Source organism: Argiope bruennichi, chromosome 9 (genome assembly GCF_947563725.1).
Source record: "Argiope bruennichi chromosome 9, qqArgBrue1.1, whole genome shotgun sequence".
NCBI lineage: Eukaryota > Metazoa > Arthropoda > Arachnida > Araneae > Araneidae > Argiope > Argiope bruennichi.
Window position 1 is genome coordinate 88,062,792 of NC_079159.1, and position 15,118 is coordinate 88,077,909.

A 15,118-nucleotide genomic window follows, 5' to 3' on the forward strand; every position below is an offset into this window, starting at 1 on the left:
TCTTTGTGAAGTCAAAAAAAAAAAAAAAGAAGAAGAAGAAGAAGAAGAAGAAACTCCCTCAAGAGATAGATGGATGCCAATGTTTATCAAAAATTAAAAATGAAATAGTATAGAATAAGAAAATATTTATTTCAAAAATGGCAGATGTATGAGTTACCAAAATATTTATTTATAGTCGGAATTCAGAGTTATCGATAAATTCATTATTGACAGTAAAATTTAAAAACATTAAATATAAGTTGATCGAAATGTGATTCACCTATGACCTCAATTCATGTTCCTTTTATTCCTATTAAATGTACTACCCCAATTTCATTTTGGAATCCATTGTTTATCTTGCAAGAGCAATAAAGGGCATTACATCTGAGCTTTAGATGTTTTAAGGAATTTGCATATTCACAGATCCTATAGACAAAGTTGCGCTTATCTTCTTAATAATGTTATTTCTTATGGCACTTGCAACGGATAAGCCCGCTGTTAAGAAGACAGCGATTTTAGCCAGTGGGGGAGCGTCTCTTGTTTTTTTAGTAGCGCCAACTAGGGCCAAAAGTACGACTTAGCTACTCACGCATCACATTCGCTTGCACAGCCCCTTTTTACAGGGGGAGGGGGGACATTCACACATCTCACAGATAGAACAGTTGAAGAACAATCATACCCGAACCGGGACTCGAACCCAGGACGCCCAGATCATGGGTAAGACGCGCTACCCCTATGCCAGGACGCCGGCCTTATTAATAATAATTCTCAATAACTATCAGAAGCTAATATCTAATAATGCCAGAAGCTAATGGTGTCAACTTCAATCTATGGACCATTATCTTAATACTAATAAAAGAGAATGAGTATCTTTCTATGTGCTTCTTGCTTTATACTATAGACTGCTTGGCATAAATCTACAAATTTGACATAGATATACTTTGAAGAGTGGGAATGTGTATTTCTTAAAGATGTTTTAGAAATTTTTATCAATTAAAAGAAAGTGAGATTTTCGTACTTTCCCTCAATAATTCCCGACAATATTATTACACAAAACTGTTTTTATACAATTTCAATATTAAAAAAAAATTATTTTTTAATTATATTATTTTGTGCGCAAATTTTGCAGTATTTAATGATAATAATAATATTAGTTTTTTTATATATAATTTTCAACAATGTATGTTTCATCACGTGATCACATGATTTTCTTCCATTGTTCAAAGCATAGGAAGAAAGGCTCTGCTTATCCTCTGTGCAGTTAATATGACGAATAAGAAATAGAAACTTTAATGTGTTGAAAGACACCATTCAATTAGAAAGAATATGTGGAGAATTTCGTTTTCAATGACATTATGTTGTCACAGGACCTTTTCCATTAAAAATGTCCATACACAAAATAAGCCAGACCCGATATAAGGTTATTAAAATAACATCGCTTTAATGTCTACGACAAATTAATTACCACAAAATGCCCCAAAATATTTTATGATATTGTGCAGCATTCAGAATATCGTAGAAATATTGAACAATATTTTGTGCTAATAAGGAAATTAATGTTTAACAATTCTCTTTTTCTAATTATTTTATCTCATTTTGAGTCCAACATGGCTCATTCATTCTCATAGTAGAGTAAAAAAACTTTAAACTAGATATAATTACATAGTTTGTGTGTTCTTTTTATGATGTGATAACAAATACACTTCTTTCTTTCTTTTCTTTTCTTTTTCTAAATAATTTTTTTATCCTCATTATTACGAGTTTCTTTTACGTGCTTCGTTGAAGAAAACATCTTCTAGTACGTGACTCTGGTCTAGCACTTCAATTCACAAATTACCACCCAGATAATTGCTTAATGGAAGTTTCTCATAACCGGCACCGGCGGAATTTAGAACTACCCCGGAGGTATCCCTATCCACAGGAAATGGTCTTCAAAATATTATCGGGGCGTTATACTCCATTACTGGAAAACAGATAACATCTTATTATATCCACGGTAGCACATCAAAAGAACTCCGAAACAGAGCATGGCGCGGAATGCCAAACTCGCTAATGGTTTTGCTATTGACAATGGTTAGGCGGCGATATCTTGGTGGAGAAGATAGTGCAAACTTGCTGAGTTCGGTTTTCCCCATTTAAACAAGGATGCCCCGCAGTTCCGGAATGAGGGGAACCAGACAGGGAGAGGAAATACTTTCGATTTTCCAAAAACCCTCTTTAAAGGAGATACTCGCCAGCCGCAGATCAGAACGAAATAAAAAGCAAATCCAGTCGACAAGTGCAAGTAAATTCGCCCATCATTTTCCCGCGCTTTCTGAGAAAATGGGTCAAATTAACCCGACTTCTTCGGAGGTCATTCCGCGTGTTTGGAACTTGTCAACGTTCGTGATTAAAAGCGGGTTAGATAGCATGCAGAATGCTGGGAATTTCCGCACGGTTATGTTAATGAAGTAGATGGAAATTATGTATTAGCGAGTTGTTCGGCTAATTTGTAATTATGAGCTGAAGCGCTTGAGGGTTTTTTTCAGATAATGTTTTAACGAGTTACTTTTCTTTAAAAAAAATAAAACTTTTATGTAATTCTATCATTCTTAACTGAAATTATTTTTCACTGAATAAGTGGTTCTATTCAGATGAAACATTTTCGAAAACGCTTGCGAAGGTATTTTATTCTTTAACAAAATTTATTGAAGGTTTTTGCAGTAATAAATTTTGCTTTCATTTTTAATTGAAATCCAATGCATCAGAATATATTTTATGCTACAACAAAAGATTGAATTGTAGAATTATTATGATTATTATTTACCTTAATAATCTGTTTTCCATTTAAAGAATATTCTGCAACCCATCACAATTAGAGAAATTATTCGAAATAAAAGTACTAATGTATATAAAATAAATTAATAAATGAAAAATATATTTCATCGCAAGTATTTCAGTGGCGTGATTGCTTTATATCTAATTGAAATGCCAACAATTGCAAATCTTAATTAAACGTAATGTGTTGGTAGAAGATTTTATATAAATAGAATGATGTAGAAATATTAAATAAACTTATTTCACATTTTGCAACACATTGATAAATATTATGCACATTTTTACAATCGGTTTTTATTTATAAATATCATGCATTCGTAATTGCAAAATAAAAATTCATTTTTGTTTTAAAAATAATCTTTTCCTGACTTCTGGATGTCTCTTATGCAATTGTTTAGATAAACATTTTTTTTAAAAATAGTTTGTTCGTCTTTTAGTTTACTATCATTAAAAATTTCACAATAAAATTAATGATACATTAAAACCTGTCATTTGCGATTATACAATGATGATTTCAGATCATAATTTGATGAGTTGAGAGAGTAAGATTAATTCAAATAAGAATCGGCAAGCAGATTGATTCAAGAATGATTCGTTTTGAATACAACTAGTTCAATTTCAGATTTTTTTTTTTTTTTTTTCTGTCAGGTAAGCTGAAATGTTGTGGATCTGATGACACGCACAGTGGTCAGTATGGTATTTTGTGGTTTTCCAGATTTTATCTATATCCGTTATAAAATAGGCCAATGGTAAGAGATCACTTTTGCGTAGCTTTGCTCGATTTCGTAGATGTGATATTGGCCTATTTGCAGCTAATACTTTAGTGCTTAAAAGAAATTGATGGTACCTTACCTTTTAAGATACACGCATTTATTACAAATAAGCACTTTGTTCATTCAAGAAGAATTTTTTTTAATTAAATTGTTTTTGAAAGTTGAGGAAATTCTTTTATTAAATTGGATCAAATCATTAGTAGTAATTTTTCTGTGTTATTTACAACGTTGTTAAATATTCTTATAAGATCGTTGAGTTCATAATTGAAGAATCATCAGTAAGAAAACAAATATTTGTGAAGGCATTTTAATTTATGAACAACAAGATATTGAAACCAATTTCAAAATCTTGCAACATAAACTATTTTTACTGCAATAGCTAATCGTAAAAGAAAAAGAAAAAAAAAAAGGAGTAAATTTTTTCTGGTATTTGAGTTCCAATTTGTTTAATTTAATTCCGAACAATTATGTTTTAATAAAATAAATCAATAGAATTTTTTTCAGATATAACACAACCATAGTAAAGCATCATTTATACGTCTTTCCAGGGTCTAATGTAAAATGATTTACGAATAAAAAGACATATAATCGAAATGTTAAGAACTAACTTTGATTATTATAAAATTAATATTGCCATTTACTTAAAAGTAATACAATTTAAATACGAGTACAATATTTAAAGTTTTTAAATGTTGCACTAGTATGGCCAAAAAAGGAAGAAATATATAAGCAGTATTTTAATGTATATTTTAAAATGCACGTTTTGAAACTGGCGCCTGATTGCATAATTCCGTTTCACCAATTATTGGATAACTTATATCTGTTATTATGTAAACTCCACCTTATGTAATAAAAAAGAGTATTACTAATTATCAGTGAAGTTTATATTAATTGATATAATAGAATAATTAAATGATAAAATTGAAATAGATTATTTTTTTTACTTATGAAAATAGAGTCTTGTTAGCATTCTCAAATAAAGGTATGAAATATTAAATAATAATTTGAAGCTACAAATCATTACTTTTAAGAAAGGAAAAATAGTATATTATTTTTCACATAAAGTTTGATACACACTCATTTTAAACTCAATATTTAGTGTTTTTTTAAAAATATTTTTATAAAATTTCATACAAAAAGTTTCAGAAAGTTATAAATATTTAGGTATAATAAATTTATACAATTTCAAAATTTATATGTTTAAAAATGTATAAAAATTTAGACATAATCACTCATATTTATATGAGACACAGAATTGCTGATCCATTTTAATTTTCGAAGGTTACGTTAATGTAATATCATAAGTGAAGAAATCGCCACTCGATGGAATCTACATAATTATATTTGTCCTGAGCGTGTGAGTAATCTGAAATGATTTCATTCTCTTAAGTGAATAAATAAAGAAAAAATAAATAAAGAGGACAGAAAATTCAATTACATTGTTGCAGAGATAATTTAAACATGCAAACACTGGATTTAAGTATCATATTATTATACTGATTTTTTAAATTATTCTGATTATACTGATTTTTTAAATTGAGTCATCTGGCAATTATTATTAAGCGCACATATTAGAAACAGAAAATTCTATAATAAATACTTTTTGATTTAATAATTAGAGGAAGCCAACGTGATCGGATGCTTTGCAAATTTAACAAACAGAAGAAATTACTATATTCCTTAATTATTAGGAAATGTTCCTTTTTTTTTTTTTTTTTTCTGTTTAAAATACTAAATCATTCTGATATAATTTTTTAAAGTTTTTTTTCCCTACTGACATTTATTAGCCTTTAAATAGTTCGCATATTTCAATGGGGAAGAAAGAAAATCGAAAATATTAATTCATTCATTTTGAAAGCATTTAACAACAACAAAAAAAAAAAAAAAAAAAAAAAAAAAAAAATCTAGAACGTGATCGGAAAAACAGCTGAAAGTAGAGTTTCTGTCACTTGATTCTTATGAGCGATATCTCGCCAAATAATGTAACCTGTCAGCCGAATCCGTCCTATTGGTGGATTCCCCTTGTCAACTTTCGCGTGCAGAAATACGTTTTTCTCCCTAAGATCACGAAAAGAAGTGTGATTCAGGATGATTCTGGGGATCAGATCAAGTGAATCGATTTACGGAAGAAAATCACAAACGCTCTCGCGTATCTGTTCTTATTTTTTCCTTTTCTGTGTCTGGTTCTTGTTTTGTTTTCCTTAGAACTCTGCTTCATTGAATATTAAGCGCGTGGGCTTTTTCTCCCGGATATCAACAATCTAAAATGAGTTCAGTAGTAAAAAATAAAATGGGTAAATAGAACTGTCTACTTTCCTGACGGACTGGATTGATGGTTCTGTCAGCTAATAAATGACAACAAGTATAATAAAATATAATAGATGCAAAAATTCGACTATATTTGGGTGGAAAATAAAATTTAAAATAAATAAATAAATCTATTGAATATAAGCTATTATTTTAATGTCTTGAGTAAAGGACGGGTATTTTTACTTTTTCAATTCTATTCTTTTACTAAATAAGAGAAATATTGTCTGTTATTGTTTGGTATTAAAATGTTTAATAATAAAATCAAATTAAGGTTACATTTAATTTGAGTTATAAGTAGTTTTAAAACTTATCGTTTAAAATGCTATTTATTTTAATGTTTTTAAAAATAATATAAAACGGGAAAAATTTTTATGAAAATTATTTCTACTACGGTTAAGGTAAGAATGTTAAATCCCATTAATGGTAAGAAAATTTGTAACGTATAATTAGATTTGTAAAAAATGATCACAAGCATTAAAAAAGCGTAAACTGCAAAGCTTAAATATCTCTTTTGCCAGTTACATCCTGATTTATATTTATTTTGCAGTAAATAATGTGCTTAAATACATATTTTTTTATTTTTAATAACAGGACGCTTTGGTAAAATTTGTATAACAATATTATTAGGTTGGCATATTCTATGTATATTGTGTGACGCGAAAATTGTTCAATATGCTTTGCAAGACAGACTTTTGATCCAAAAATATGTTTGACACATAATTTTTAGGATTCCTTCCATTACATCTAATCGTATACGAGCCAGTTTACCAACATTTTAAAGTTCAAAAAATTTCTTTTCAAAGATACTAATTTCATATGCAAGCAATTTTTTTTCCTCTAATTTGGATAAAGTCTAAAAATTTTTCTGTGTAACTACTGATGCAATAGACAATGACATTTATTCTTTATTTTAACTTACAGTAATATTTTTAATTGTAGAGGCCATTTCATAAGAACCTTGATATATATATATATATATATATATATATATATATATATATATATATATATATATATATATCTTTGCTGCTCAAAATGCAAAAAATAGAAACATTGTATCCACTTCAAGTCAGTAGTAGTAAGGGAATCCTACATTTCTAAATGCGAAAGCGGTTTGAACTTAATAGGCAAGACTATATTTCAGATGAATTCAGGAAATTGAAGATTTTCTAATCAGTTTATTTCAGTTAGATCAGTGAAGTGAAAAGTGTATTTGTAAGTTCAACTTCCTTGCCATGCGAATGAAGCCACGTCATTGAGAATGATTCTTCGAACTGGTTTCTTTAAGTCTCAAAAGAAAAGAACATTCTATTCGTTTCAAGATCTGGTATGGATTTTCAAAAATCTGATAGTGAATAATATTCTAGGTTGTTTCTTTAAATAATTTGTTAATCGCCATTATTTAATTTATTATTTAAAATATATATTATTCTAATGACATATTTTTTTAATGCTTTAATTCTATATAGTTTTATTTCATTTTATTTTGGGTAAACTTGTTGATTTGCAAAGGTTCAACTTTTTCTTTTTTGCATTTGAAATCATGAGGCAGAATTCGATCGATTACAAACTAGTAAAAAGAGAGAATTGCGAGTCAAATGAATTTTGAATAACAAGTATTCTGCATAAATAATTGCTATCACTCAGCAAAAATTTCTGTTTTTAAATTTGCTCATTGGAAATTTTTCAATTTACGCATACATGATGATTGTAAAAAGCGTACACGAAGCTTTTTAATTAGCAAGTTGTGATTCATGCATGATTAAGCTATAAATTTTTAAACTTTTTTCTTTTAATATTTCTACGACATTTGAATTTTAATTCGTGAAATCAGAAAGAAATCTGCTTTTCAGGATGACTTCCAAGATGACAGGGGTAAAGGTAAATAGCAATGACATCGATGAGCTGGTTAAAGAAAACTAGAATTACCGAAGAACTTATGAAACTGCATTCTGTGTTGCATCGAAAAATTGTGGAGGAGATTGGATCAGGAGAAGAAAAATAATATACGAAACCAAGCAACAACCTTCCAATGAAATGAGGGAGATGGGGAAAGCATGGGAAATTATTGTATTATATATTAAGAATCACTAACTTGATAAAGCAATAGCTATGCCCGCTACAAATTCATTTAACGTTAAAAATATGTCCCTTTTGGCCAAATTTTGAAGCATAACCAAAAATAAATATTTTTTGACAAGTTTTCTGCAAAAATGGCACACACTATAAATAATAAAATACATTATTTACACTTGTTTGAGTTGTTTTCTTTTCTTTCTTTATCAGCATGGAACACATTTTCCAATTTTACATGGATTCCTATGCACAAAAATTGTTTCGTTTAACAAGTGTTTCTCATTACGGGTAAGATTCGGAAACGAATTGTGCTCGTTGAGTGATATTCCATTGTAATACTCACGAACTTTTTCTAATTCTTAGAAACATCTTGCGTTTTATAAATTTAAATAATATCATACAATTTATACATTTTTTTTTACTGTTTAAATGACACTATTTTGCCATGACTCTCTTATTGGTTGTACTGACATGATATGCACATAATTAATTTATGTTTTACAATTGTTTTATAATTTATGTTTTATAATTGTTTTGTTTTTCAAACAAAAAAAGTGACTAATTTTATCAAACTAAAGTTCAGATCTGCCTCTACTTTTTTTTGGGACATATCGTCATCATATGATACAATCGTTTAATATAGCAAATATTCCTGGTTCAAAAAATATCTCATGGGAAGTAATTTAATAATAAGCAATAAAGTTTTGCGATTCCCTTCATTCTATCATCGCTTGATATTTCATCAAATAAATTTTCGTTTGTTTTCATTGCCTTTCACGAAAAACTTATAAACCAGAACAAGATTCAACAGGTTTCTGATTTCAACTCAAATTTACCGTTAGAAATGCTTAAACGCCGGATGTTATGCCATGTTCTCAATAACTCAAGGTTAAATATTATCAATAAACCCTTCCGAAAATGACCTTGGAAAGTTTACATGCTCAGACATGACCACTATGTACACATCCAGCCAGCCGAAACGTACAAAAGTCTACGACACAAAAATCCATTACTACTCCATATAATAAACAGCGAAAAGATTCTCCTCTTTTACGTAACGCACGCGAATCGGTTATGGCTTGGAGATTTTCTGACCTTATTTTAGGAGGAAAACAAGACAAAAAAAAAAAAAGAAGGGGGGAAAAAAAGACAGAGAGAATTAAGGTGTCTCACGCAATAAACAGGTTTTGTTTGCATGTTACAAAAATAGATGAAAAAAAAATTTAAAAAAATAAAATAACGACAGAAATCATTGATGACCAACATGCAGGTCCTTGACTGGGATGATTTAGATGTTTGATAACAGATAGAAAAGTTTCTTTTTAGTCGAAAAATTATGAATTCGTGTGAGTTAGAAAATCACCGCGTAAGTTATTGGGAATGTAGAGAAATGATAAGAAAGGAAGTTTTCTTTTCTTCCTTTTTCGATAAATAAAATCGCGTTGGAAAAAGGTGGAGATTCGCTTGTAATGCCGGAGGTCAGTGAACTTGAGTTAAGAAACTGGGAGAAATGGGTGTGACAAGAAAAAGAAAAAAATATTCAATATTTTCTGATGTTTCGAATTTTATGGATATTACTGTGGAAAAACTATTATCAATAACATTAAACGAAAAAAGACGTGTAATTCAAACATAACTTTACAAATAATTTGTTTTTATGAAAATGCTTCGTCATTAGAGTTTTATTATTGCTAAAACTGTGTGTGACAGTATTATAATAATAAAACTCAAGTGAAGAGCCCATTTCCTAATGCTGATTTCGTCAATATTGAATCTGGTGGAGAGACAGAAAATGAATTAAAAGGGATTATTTTCTTTTTAAAAATAAATATCTATAATATAACATTAAAAGAATATTAAAAAATTGATTTTTAATAAATAAATGGCATATTACAAGTTTTTTTTTTTTTTTTTTTTTTTGTAAAAAGGTTGCCACTTTATTCACTTTGGCATTTTAAGTTTAAAATTTAAAGCAAGTCTTTCTTTAGAGCTATTATTATATAGTTAAAGATTTAACATTTGTAATTTCTATTATAGTGGTATTCAAATTCTGCGCCTTTTGTTAATCTTGACTTGTTCCTAAAGACTAATTTCTAATTTCTAATTTATAAATGGAAAACTTTGAAACAATTCTGTATTTAACAAAGACACCTGTAGGTCGAAAAAGTTTGAGAACGACTGCTACTTCTACAATGATACGTTCGATGTATTACGATGCGATATTTATACGATATGTTTATTTTTATTTTCTCGCATACGTATGTAGGATGTATTGTAACCGCCAAAAGGTTCGAATTCGAGTCACTGACGAATCTTTATATTTCAGACTCCCTGAGTCCGAAAAAAACTTTTTTGGTTTTATGTCTGTCTGTCTGTCTACGATCTACCCACCTGTGAACATAACTCAAAATCGCTTTGAGTTAAACGGCCAAAATTTGGTATATGGAATAACGAATAAATTCGTAGATTTCTATCAAATTTTCTATCAAACTATACACAAGGCTGTTCAAGTACAAGTGAACATGATAATTGTAAAACGCAAAGAGCTAGGTAGATAAAATTTGGTGCACATTTTTAGCCTCTAAGATTTACAGATACTTATCAAATTTTGAATCAAATTCATCGAACGATTGACCGCCTATCAATCTGTACTTTCGCATGCATTTAAACGCAATGATTCATAAACGTAATGAATTAATTTAATGAAATTCGATGCGTTATCTTATGACCACAACTATAATTTTGGTGTCAATCGATTGGCATAAAAAGTGTCGATAATACATATTCTAAAAATTGATTTAGTAAAAATACAAAATTCGTTGTTATTCATTTTACTATATTTCGTAGCTATCGTTCACCAATGCTGTTTGGATATGTTTGTATTTTAGATAATATTTATATTTTTATAGTATTTTCTTTTATTATATATTGTGTATTGTCCTAGTGTATTTTGTTATTATTCATTACATTATACTTTTGTACTAGGCAACCAGTTTCATTTCTAATGCCACTGATTTTTTTTTTTTGTGTGCGAATAACAACATTTCTGTAGTTTGAATTCTGTATCCATGGCCACACTGCGCGGTAAGCATATTTTTCTGTCTCCATTTATGCGCCGTCCTCATCTTTATGTGAAATTAAACTGTTGTGTGTGCAAGAACTCTCGTCTTTTAGTCCAAAGTGACTAAATGCGATGCAAGAATTCGTGGCCTTACCGATGATCCACAATTTTATGTAGGGAAAGAGTTATAAAACTTTTATTGGAGAACATGCAAGAAAATTCCGAAGAGACCACTCCTGCTGGTTTTAGAATTAAGGAAATAAAGGTTGCTTCTCAAAGGTAGATCATTAAGAAAAGCATATAAAAATTTCATTGTTATAATGGATGATCAAGAGAAACTTTATCGGGTTCTGAGTTCTAAAGACTGAAAGAAAAGAACAAATTTTGTACACAAATATTATTTTTAAATTGAAAGTGAAAGTTTAACTTTATCCTGGCATTCTGTACAGTCCAATATGGTTACTCTAATCGTACATAAAAAAGAAAGAAAAAGTAGCTATCGCTGCTTCATTTGCTGATTTAACAGTATTTAAATCTTAAAATCTTATCATTTAATAAAACTTTTCCCCATCTCATCTATCAAATCAATGTTCCAAAGTTAACCTTGTTCGACGCCAAGGTTATTATAGCACTATTTGCTAATCCCAGGATCCGATGTCACTTTTCCTGCCTAACAGATACTATGACATCATTTGATTCATAGTCAGGATAGGAAGCTTTTTGTTCGGGAAGCCTTGTGTTCTCTTTTCTTTCCGAAATCTATTAGGATGGTAACATAATCAGAGAACATGTATAGCAGTGTTTCCTTCTGACTCATTAAATGAATCGTTATTCATTATTCGACTCAATTTTTTACACACTATGATAATTCTATAGTGATATGACATAATAATTAGAAAAAAATTAATAATATTACGTAAATCATCACACAAAAATTTAAAACAAAATTAGCCGTTATGCACGTGCGTTAATATTTATACAATAAATAAAACTTATTGAATTATCAACAAGAAGTAAAACACGAAAAATAAATAAGAAAGTTATTGTTTTTTATCATAATATGATTGTTATATCAAAGTATCGTAAGTCGAATTTGCCGAAATGTTTTATTGATGTAACAATTTGTAGAGATTAGCAACAGCTGCTTCTCAAACTGTTGATGGAAGACAAAAAAAAAAAAAAAACAGAGAGAGAGATCTGTTGCTAATTGTTCCGAAACAAAGAAAAAAAATCATACTTTTCCCCCCTTTTTTTTACTGCGCTACGTGCGCAACAGAACGAAGAGTAAAAATCAGTTCAAAGTAAAAACCAAATTCTCCATTCTTATTACATTTTGTATCTGACAATCTTGATGACCTTTTAGATCCATTTGTGGGCAAAGAAAATTTCGCGTTTAACTGTGGGTATTTTGTGGAATGACCTTCACTGGACGTGTGAAAGTAAAGATAAGAATCACCGACAAGCCGCTGATGCGCACGTCTTTTGTGCTGAGACTCATCTGCTAAATCTTGCTTCTCAAGCTTTTATTACTCTTAAGATAACGAATTTATCTGGAATTTAAAAGATTGCACAAGTTGGCTTTCACACTTCTATAGAATAAGAGTATTTTCATTTCATTAGAAAAAAATAGTTCATTTTAAAAAAAAAAGTATTTTAATTTACACATTAGAATATACTAATGTCTAAAAATTGTAAAAATGTCTGTTTGTTTCTCTAACTGACATCTGAGCTAATTAAAGGAAATGGGATGATACTAACAATTTTGGGTATCAAATAACAATTTGAGATGTCGTCGAAAGTTGAGATACAAATGAAGGAAATTTTTCTAAATAAATATTATATTAGATATAAAATTTAAAATATAAAGAAATAATGTGTTGTTTTCATTAGAAAACAGCTTAATAATTCCTGCTTTTTATTGCAAATCGAAAGTGTATAGCAATGGGATAATCTGTAAATTTATCATAAAATAATACACTCAATAAAATCATTGCAAGAAAAGCGTTATATGAGCGAACAGAGTATTGATTATAAAAACTCTATTATCAACTTCATTCACTTAAAATAAATATTTAAAAATTACTGCATCTCATATACTATTTTGAAAACTGAAATATGCAATCAGTATAAATAAGCAATTTTCAATATGAATGCATTTTAATAATATATTATTGCCGATAAATAAGATGATTCGAAAATATGTATATATCTTGATCAAATTTATAAATAGTTAAGTTATACAGGGTGACTATAGTATCTTCGTAACTGTATTTTCTTAATCCTTAAAAGTCTGTTGCTAAATATCAATTTGATATGAAATGCAATACATTGCAGATTTTAGAATGCAATTTCAGATCCTGAATAATGATTACCTTACCAATTAATATGAAATAATTTGTACATTATCTTCAATATTATCTGAAGTTAAAAAGTAATTTTATATCTGATTTCACCTTAATTAATCAATTCAAACTAGAAAATTTTGCAACTTACGATGAATTATGTCGAATACAAATCAAATAGATTTAAAAATCTGATCCTATTAACATAAAGAATCAATTTTAGAAACTTCAAGAATCAAAAATTTTTATCAGGATTTGGGATTAATTCTTCAAATTCTTAAAACATTCTTCTAACAAAAGGTTTATTAATTATATTTGGGTTTATTAGTAATTATAAATTATTAATAATTTTCATATTTATTCTTAATTATTTGTGCTATTTATTATTTTATATATTTACTTAAATTATTGCAGTAATCTTTTTTTTTTTTTTTTTTGAATTGCAGCTGCATTGCCATGGTAACAAACGTTATCTGTCCGGGTTCAAAATTGCGAGGTCCATTCTAGAATAGCCCTAGTGCTGCTTTTAAACGGGAACATTAATATAACTAAACTGAATCAATCATGACAACAAGTGTAATCGAGACATTTTAAAAAAATAATAATAAAATAAAGTTTTAAATACCACTTTTTCTCTTGCTTATCAATATAAAAATAAAAATTTAAGCCAAACTCGTTACAAAGTAGTGATAACTCTTCTCGGAGAAGCATTTTTAATTACTGAATATTTTAAAATTTACTAAAAGTAAATTACTTAATGTTATGAAATAATGAGTAATAACAATAAATGAAGTACTGCAGCTACGGTCTGTCTTGCTACATATAGCCAAATGAAAGTCAATATTAAAAAAAAAAAAAACTTACCCGGGAATTTAGGACATCCATATTAATAAAGTTGGCTTTTAAACCACAAACGCAATCCACAAGTATTCTTTTTTGCTGATTGTATAAAAAAATAAACTTTATCACATTTGTAAAAAGCAAACGATTCTATTAAGTATGATGAATTAAAAATTCCAAACCAAAGAAATAAAGCATGAAAAAATTATTTAATAATAGACGCTAAATAAAAGTTAAAAAAATAGATAATTTTAAGCTTTTATGCTCAAGAAATATAATAAAAGAATTAAAACATTTGTCCTATAAAAATAATTTTATTAAATCTCTCAAATTTTTATTTAAATTAAATATTTAATGACAATAATTATTATTGTAGAATTTTGAAAATGGCAACGTTTTCAACATTTTTTTTTTTTTTTTTTTTTTTTTTTTTGTAACAAACGATTTTTTAGAATTCCTTATTTAAATAACAAAAAATAACATTTAAATTGTATTCGTCATCAAGAATGGAATAAAATTAACGGAAGAACAGTAAGGTAAAGTCTATTTATGATATATTTTAGTTGTACGATTTATTAATAATATAACCAGCAATTATTTGAAATGCTTTTAAGACAAAGAAAGAATAAAAACTAAGATATTTTTTCATATCTTTTTATGATTATAAAATACTGTATGCAGTATTTTTGTTATTGAGAGTTTCTTAAGATCAATTTTTGAAAAGGATATTGATATATATATATATTCCTGATATTAATTTATTATATTAAAAATATTTTTAAAAAGCATGTTAAAAATTAATCATATTCCAAAGGATTATTTCAATCTTTTTAACTTTACAGTATTTTTTCACAGAAAAGTTTTATAAGAATTTAAAATATTTTTGTGAGACAGTTTGAGTATTAGAATTTTTTTGTAAT